The sequence below is a fragment of the Salvelinus namaycush genome, chromosome 32 (assembly GCF_016432855.1).
Source record: "Salvelinus namaycush isolate Seneca chromosome 32, SaNama_1.0, whole genome shotgun sequence".
Taxonomy (NCBI): Eukaryota; Metazoa; Chordata; class Actinopteri; order Salmoniformes; family Salmonidae; genus Salvelinus; species Salvelinus namaycush.
The window spans coordinates 18,754,402-18,762,096 of NC_052338.1; positions in this window are offsets into that span (position 1 = coordinate 18,754,402).

Consider the following 7,695-nt stretch of genomic DNA (forward strand, 5'->3'; position numbering starts at 1 on the left):
TCCAGCTGGAGTGATCAGAGACCTGTCTAAAAAGTGTGATGGATTTGACCCTGCAGAGGCAACAATTACAAGACAAATGAATTCCTACATGAACGAATAAACAAATGTACACAAAGGACACGAACATAGACAACCCAAGAACATAATCTAAAAGAAACTCACAATTAAAAAACAACATTTTTAAAGCATTCTTTGACAGAGTAGATCACACACTTAACATGTATTACATTTTGTATACCCATTGATATGACATGTAATCAAATGTAGACAGCTAACGTAATTGTGTCTAATTCCATTTCAATGATGCTCCACTGTTCTGCATTACAGCGTGAAGGGAAGGTACGGTAAAGGCGAAAGCCTGTTGTTGTGGAATACCTCTGCACCGTGTAACTTCTGATCTTGAATGAACCTTCTACCTTGATCCCTTCGGGAGCAGCTTCGTTCTGCAGGAAGGGTAATGTTGTCATTACAACCCTCCATGCCAAGAACAACACACGCCAACTAAAGTCTTTTCCACATTGAATCTGAGCATCTCCTTTGCTTTTCCAACAGAAAGGATTTAGTATTATTCTCAGTATAGCGTAGATGATGTACACTGTAGTACGATACCCAAAACTATAGTGAATATTGTGATTTCTGTTTCTCTCTGGTAGCAGAATATGTTTAAACACACCACGATCCAGACTCTGAGTGCCAGAATCCTTGTCTTGAATCTAGAATCGCTTTCCAGCAACACAATGTAAGCAGATACTGAAATTTTGATGTTTACAAAGCGAGTTTGAACTTTTTTTAGCTTTTTCTCAGTGACTGAATTGCTTTGAGAATAACATTGACCATGGATATGCCTGTGTTGAATTTCTTACCGTTTTTACAGACAGTTTGGGACATGTCCAAGACATGGTACAGCTGGGATACATTAAAAAGGCCAACTGTGAAAAATCTACAACTACATGTTTATTTAAATAATTAGGCATAACTCACAAATCAGGTCACATCACATGCTTCATGGCTGGTTAGCATTCCAGGGTGTTTAAGGCCAACAGTGTATCTTCTTAACCTGGGTTTTATATCATAATGATCTGAACCGAACAGCACTCTGCCCAAAGAATGATCTAGGCATACTCAAGGCTCAAACTGACCCACACCATGAAGTTCTTCAGCATCACAAAATTCCTCAGACATTGGCAAATTGGCAAATTTCTGGTTACGTCACTGTTTAATACAATGATGATGGAATTTGTGTAATAACATAATAACACGGTTAAGTCTAATATCATAATGTAGTTATAGTTGTGACAGTGGAGAGAGCAGAATATGAGACACTAAGGGATTGAACTCGTGCTCAGGAAATTGTTCCGAATCACAAGATTATGGCCGGATGATATTGGATGACGAAATGCAGGAAACCACAAGTCCTCCAATAAACTGGCAGGGGACCATGAGTGACAGCTGTTTTAGCCATTTAAAGCCTTATTTATTGGCATAAGAGACACTTTTACAATAGCTGGTATGAAGAAATGGTTCTGGTCTGGGCCAGGAACTGAAGGTAAGGGTGCAGATAGTGACTTCACACCTGGAGCGATAAAGGACTCAGTCACGCATATTAATACTACAGCCAAACTAGATGCTATCATAAACAATACAGACATCACAGCAAAATATGTATGTATATTACAGTGCCCTCCTAAATTATTGACACCCTAGGTAAATATGAACAAAAAAGGTTGTGGAAAAAATCACATTCTTGTTTATCAGCTTGATCTTACACTCAAAATATCATATAAATCTAACCATTAATTTTGTTTAAAGAAAAAAAAGTTTTTTCAAGAAAAAAAGTATTCAAAAACACGTGTCACAATTATTGACACCCCAACAAAATCAAATTGATGTATATTCTGATTAAGACTTTTTACCCCTTTTTCGTGATATCCAATTGGCAGTTACAGTCTTGTTCCATCGCTGCAACTCCCCTACGGACTCGGGACAGGCGAAGATCGAGAGACATGCGTCCTCCAAAACAAGACCCTGCCAAGCCGCACTGCTTCTTGACACACTGCTCGCTTAACGCGGAAGCCAGCTGCACCAATGTGTCGGAGGAAACACCGTCCGACCAAAGTCAGCTTGCAGGCGCCCAGCCCACCACAAGGAGTCACTAGAGCATGATGGGACAAGGAAATCCCAGCCGGTCAAACCCTCCCCTAACCCAGGAGCGACGCTGGGACAATTGTGAGCCGCCTCATGGGTCTCCCGGTCACGGCCGGCTGTGACAGAGCCTGGGATCGAACCAGGGTCTGTAGTGACGGCCTTAGATTGCTGCGCCACTCGGGAGGCCCAAGATTTACAAAAGTTAATCTGAGTCTTTGGGAACTCTTAAGTGATAATCCATGACTTTCTGTTTCACTAGGGTATACATGTGGGGTGATACACAGGCTAAACTCCATTAATCATCCATCAACATGGAAAGGCCAGAGAACACACAAATGAAATGCAACAAAATGTTGTTGACCTTCACAAATCAGGCAATGGCTATAAAAAGATAGCTACACGCCTGAAAATACCCATCTCCAATATTAGGGAAATCATTTTAAACAACTGGAGCTGTGATGAACCTTCCAAGAAGAGAACGCAAGTGTATTTTTCCCCCACGCACAGTGGCAAAAAAATCTCTAAGGATCACAATTGGAGAATTGCAGAATTTGGTTACATTTTGAGGTCACCAAGTCTCCAAAACTACAATTAAACCCCACCTCCATGCCAACAAGTTATTTGGAATGGTTGCCAGAAGAAAACCTGTGCTGTCACCAAACCACAAGCCTACACTCCTCGAGTTTGCTAAATGTCATTGAAACTTTGATTGGAACCAGATTCTATGGTCTGATGATACTAAAATAGAGCTTTTTGGCAACAAACACCAGAGGTGGGTTTGGTGTAAAAAGAGCCATGGTCATGCAGAAAATTAAAACAAACTAATCCCCACTGTGAAGTATGGTGGTGGATCTGTGATGTTGTGAGGCTGTTTTACTTCCAAAGGCCCTGGGAACCTTGTTAGGATACATGGTATCATGGACTCCATCAAGGACTGTACCAGGAGATTTTAGGCCAAAACCCGTCTGCCACTGCCAGGAGACTGAAACTGGGTCGTCGTTGGATCTTCCAGCAGGACAACAATCCAAAGCAAACCTCCAAATCCACATGAAAATGGTTCACTGACCATAGAATAAAGCTTTTGCAATGGCCATCCCAGTCCCCTGACCTAAACCAAATTGAAAACCTGTGGGTTGAGCTGAAGAGGAGAGTCCACAAGCGAGTACCAAGGATTTGGAGAGTTTCTGTATGGAGAAATGGTCTCAAATCCCTTCCTATGTGTTCTCCCACCTCATCAAACATTGTAGGAGACAACTCAGAGCTGTTATATTGGCAGAGTAAGGGAAGACCCCCATGAAATGGACAATAATGAATGGCAACATATTGGCATTGGGCGAACCATATACACAATCGCAAATACCACTCAAATGGACGGCAGTCAAAACCATCAAAACCGGAACATTACAAATGTCAAGTGTAATAAACCAAAAATCCCATAGGGGGTGAGCGTGCTCCACCGTAGATTTTCATATGGGAAATGCTCACAAAGTCAGGTCAATTATACAAATCTAGTAAGTGTATGGACATACATTTATCTTATTTTATTGAGTTTGTCCATAAGGCCTATGTTTTGTCCATTTGCCATATATGATCATAGGAAGTCGGCTTCTGAACCCAAAAAGTCAGTGAACCATGTCCAAATGGCATAAGAATTGTCCAAATAAAATATATAAGTATTTAAAGTATCAAATCAGGATGTTATGTCCATTTGCCATATATGATCATAGGAAGTCGGCTTCCGAACCAAAAAGTCAGTGAACCATGTCCAAATGGCATAAGAAATGTCCAAGTGGCATATCTACTGACCAAATTATATATATCACTATGTTAAGCCCTGAATCAACCTAGAAGGTCTATTTGTCATGTCTGATCATTGGAAGTCATAGGAAGTAAGAATTTCTCATTGATGTTGATTCAGCATGTCCATTTCGTAATGGGAAGTCCTTATGGATATACATTGGCAATGGACACCATCAACTTGCAGAAGAGCATGTTCACACTGACAATATAGCATATGTGTAATGGACACTGTCCAATCACTTGTTGGTGTTGATTTCAGCCTGTCCATTTGGTGATGGAAAATCCCTCATTAAATACATTTCAAATGGACAAATGTAAACTGTCCATTTGCAATGTCTTACAATGGGCATTTACCATCACGAATTGGACATGCTCTAATATACTGAAGAAATGCCCAATTGACTGGCTCGTTGAACTCAGGATGGCAGAGCAGTGAAGGTTGTTAGTCTCTCCATCGCTCGTTGGTGTTGATTTCAGCCTGTCCATTTCGTGATGGTAAATCCCTCATTAAATACATTGGAAATGTACACTGTCCATTTGCAATATAAAATGTACAATATATTATACTGCCATCAAGTCAGCCATCAGTCAATAAGATATCATACTGACAACAAACTTATACATACTGACACCATACTCACGTTGTCCAACTCTTTCAGAAGCCAACTCTCACATATTTCAGAGCCAGACCACAATTCATAACGCCTTCTATTAAAGCCATAAAAAAACCTTCAAAATCATTGTTACATTCTAGCTGCGGGTCCAGTTCTGACATTATGTTTAGGCCTAGCTGAGGCGACCCCGAATCCCGAGTTTCGGGTCAATAGGTCATTCGGAGCCCGAGCAGCAACCTTAATTAGTGCTGAAAATTAACTTATTCAGGGGTTGCTACGGGGTCCCTGGACAAGCTATCGGCCAGAAACGTGTCAGGTCAGTCTCTATGGGCTGAGGCGGTTTCAATGCATCTAGTCTTGTGATTCTGTAACTTTTCTAAATGTTGTCATTTTCGCGAAGTTAAAAATGAATTGAAGTTATTGCAAATGGACGAGGCGGTTTCTTGGCCTGAGAACATTCTAGATCCACATAACTCACCGTGCACTACCGACTTAAGCTCTAGAACAAGTTTATAATGTTTCAGAGCTCTAGGTCTGACGGTTCTTTGATGGTGCGAACGCCGGTAACTATTGCAGGCTCTGTGTGTCTTTAAGCCCCACACTGTGTCACTCCATCCAGGCTGTGTGTGTGTGTGTGTGTGTGTGTGTTTCTGTGTTTTTTCTTGCACATCTGGTGGGAGAAATGACTGATTTACAGTTCATGAGGGTTGCCTAATCACACATACGAAATTTGAGAAAGATGTGACCTTTTTAACCCTTCGAAACAGCCCCTGTGACACCAATTTAAGGCACTTCCGGTTGTCACAGGAAGCTGAAAGTAAACACATATCTTCAGTGGGGCAGGCTTTTACAGAATCCTGAGTCTATAGTTTTTACGTTAAGAACTGACTGATTTACAGAGGGTTGAATGCAGTGTTTTTCACTAACTGTAGGTTGTGAAATCAAAACCACTTTTAGGGTTAATTTAACCCCTTCCGGTTGCTCCAGGAAGCTTAGAATCAACACAGGTAATCCTCATAGTGGCGTGAAGTATTGTAATGGAAGACAGTTTGATATGGCAATCATAACCCACATAGGCATCAGGTTGAAGTTAGAGCAGCAGGCAATGTATTCCTATAGGAAGAGATGTTAATGTAAACTGTTAGAAGAAAACACCCTGTTTTCACCGTTAAGGGTTAATTCCACAACTGAACACAAATCCACGTTGTCTGTGATTCTGAGGGAGCTGGAAAGCCACAAATCAGTTAAATCCAAACTTGCAGTTATTGAATAACCAGCTGGTCCTGTACTGTAAGAGGCTACGGCTCTGCCACGGCCAAAACCAGCTGGTCCTGTACTTTAGAAGGCTACGGTTCTGCCTCGGCCAAAATCAGCTGGTCCTGTACTTTAGGAGGCTACGGTTCGGCCTCGGCCAAAATCAGCTGGTCCTGTACTTTAGGAGGCTACGGTTCTGCCTCAGCCAAAACCAGCTGGTCCTGTACTGTCAATATCTTTCCACAAAAACGTCAGAGACAGAATTAGCTCTTCACATATGTGGCTCTTTATATGCCCCCCAACCATAATCTTGAAATATATTAAATTCAGACTACACATGGATACATAGCACTACCTAGTTGGAATTTGTAAGCCTTCCAAAAAGGGCAAAAACCCCCCAGATAAAAACCAGGTTTTCTAATATGTACCAGTTCATGAGGGTTGCCTAATCACACATTTGAAATTTTAGAAAGATGTGCCCTTTTTATGGCTAGAACGCGGGTAACTATTGTAGGCTCTGTGTGTCTGTAAGCCCCACACTGTGTCACTCCACATTGACTGTGTGTGTGTGTGTGTGAGTACAGAAAATTACAGAAATTACGTAGAGCTCTGAAACCCGCCTTAACAGATTCGCCTTAACATGCCGCAACTGGATCTATATTAACCATCATCAAATGGACGTTGTACGATTTCCCGTGAATTACGATAAATAAATGGCTGGTTCTATTTTTCCTTACACCGTAGGTTTATGTACTTTGACATGAAGCGGTCAAATTAGCGCTGTATTATCGTTTTTGACCTTTAATCCCAGAAAATGAGCATTAACTCAAAGAGCGTTGAGGCCTCGACACCATCTTGTTTCTGGGATAAAAGTACATTTGGTCAAACCTGTGCTCACCAAGTTTCGTCTTCAAAGTCTTTTCCGTTTACGAGAAACGGCCATGTCCATTTGGTGATGTTTTGTACATTTGCAATATACAGCCAGTCGCCATCTGGTGGAATTTTATGGTACAGCAGAAACATGTCAAAAAATTTACAATTTCATGCCTTGGAAACCAAATGTCTGAGAGACTTTATTTGATGACATCCCGGGAAGACCAGGCCCTGAGGGACAACCTGAGGCCGTCGGCCTATTTTAATAACACCCGCGGATGTCTAGTAAGGGACCGTACACTTGCAATGTGGAGATACTCATCAATCATATGGGAAATGCCACTCGCGTCCCTTAGTAGGAGAGGGTGCACAAAGTCCAAAGGCATTTCTGTTTTTAACTTTTTATTAGCAAAATGTCTAAAAACCTGTTTTTGCTTTGCCATTATGGGGTATTATGTGTAGATTGATGAGGAAAATAAATAATTTAATCCATTTTAGAATAAGGCTGTAACGTAACAAAATGTGGAAAAAAGGAAGGGGTCTGTAACGGCTGTCGTCGGTGGAAGAAGGTGAGGACCAAGTTGCAGCGTGGTAAGTGTTCATGATGTTTAATAATCATCAAAACAGAACACTGAATAACAAAATAACAAAGAAACAACCGAAAACAGTTCTGTCTGGTGCAGACACACAAAGACTGAAAATAACCACCCACAAAACCCAACAGAAAACAGGCTACCTAAATATGGTTCCCAATCAGGGACAATGATTGACAGCTGCCTCTGATTGAGAACCATATCAGGCCAAACACAGAAATAGAAAATCATAGAAAAACTAACATAGACAACCCACCCAACTCACGCCCTGACCATACTAAAACAAAAGACAAAACAAAGGAACTAAGGTCAGAACGTGACAGTACCCCCCCCCCCAAGGTGCGGACTCCAGCCGCAAAATCTGAACCTATAGGGGAGGGTCTGGGTGGGCATCTGTCCGCGGTGGCGGCTCTGGC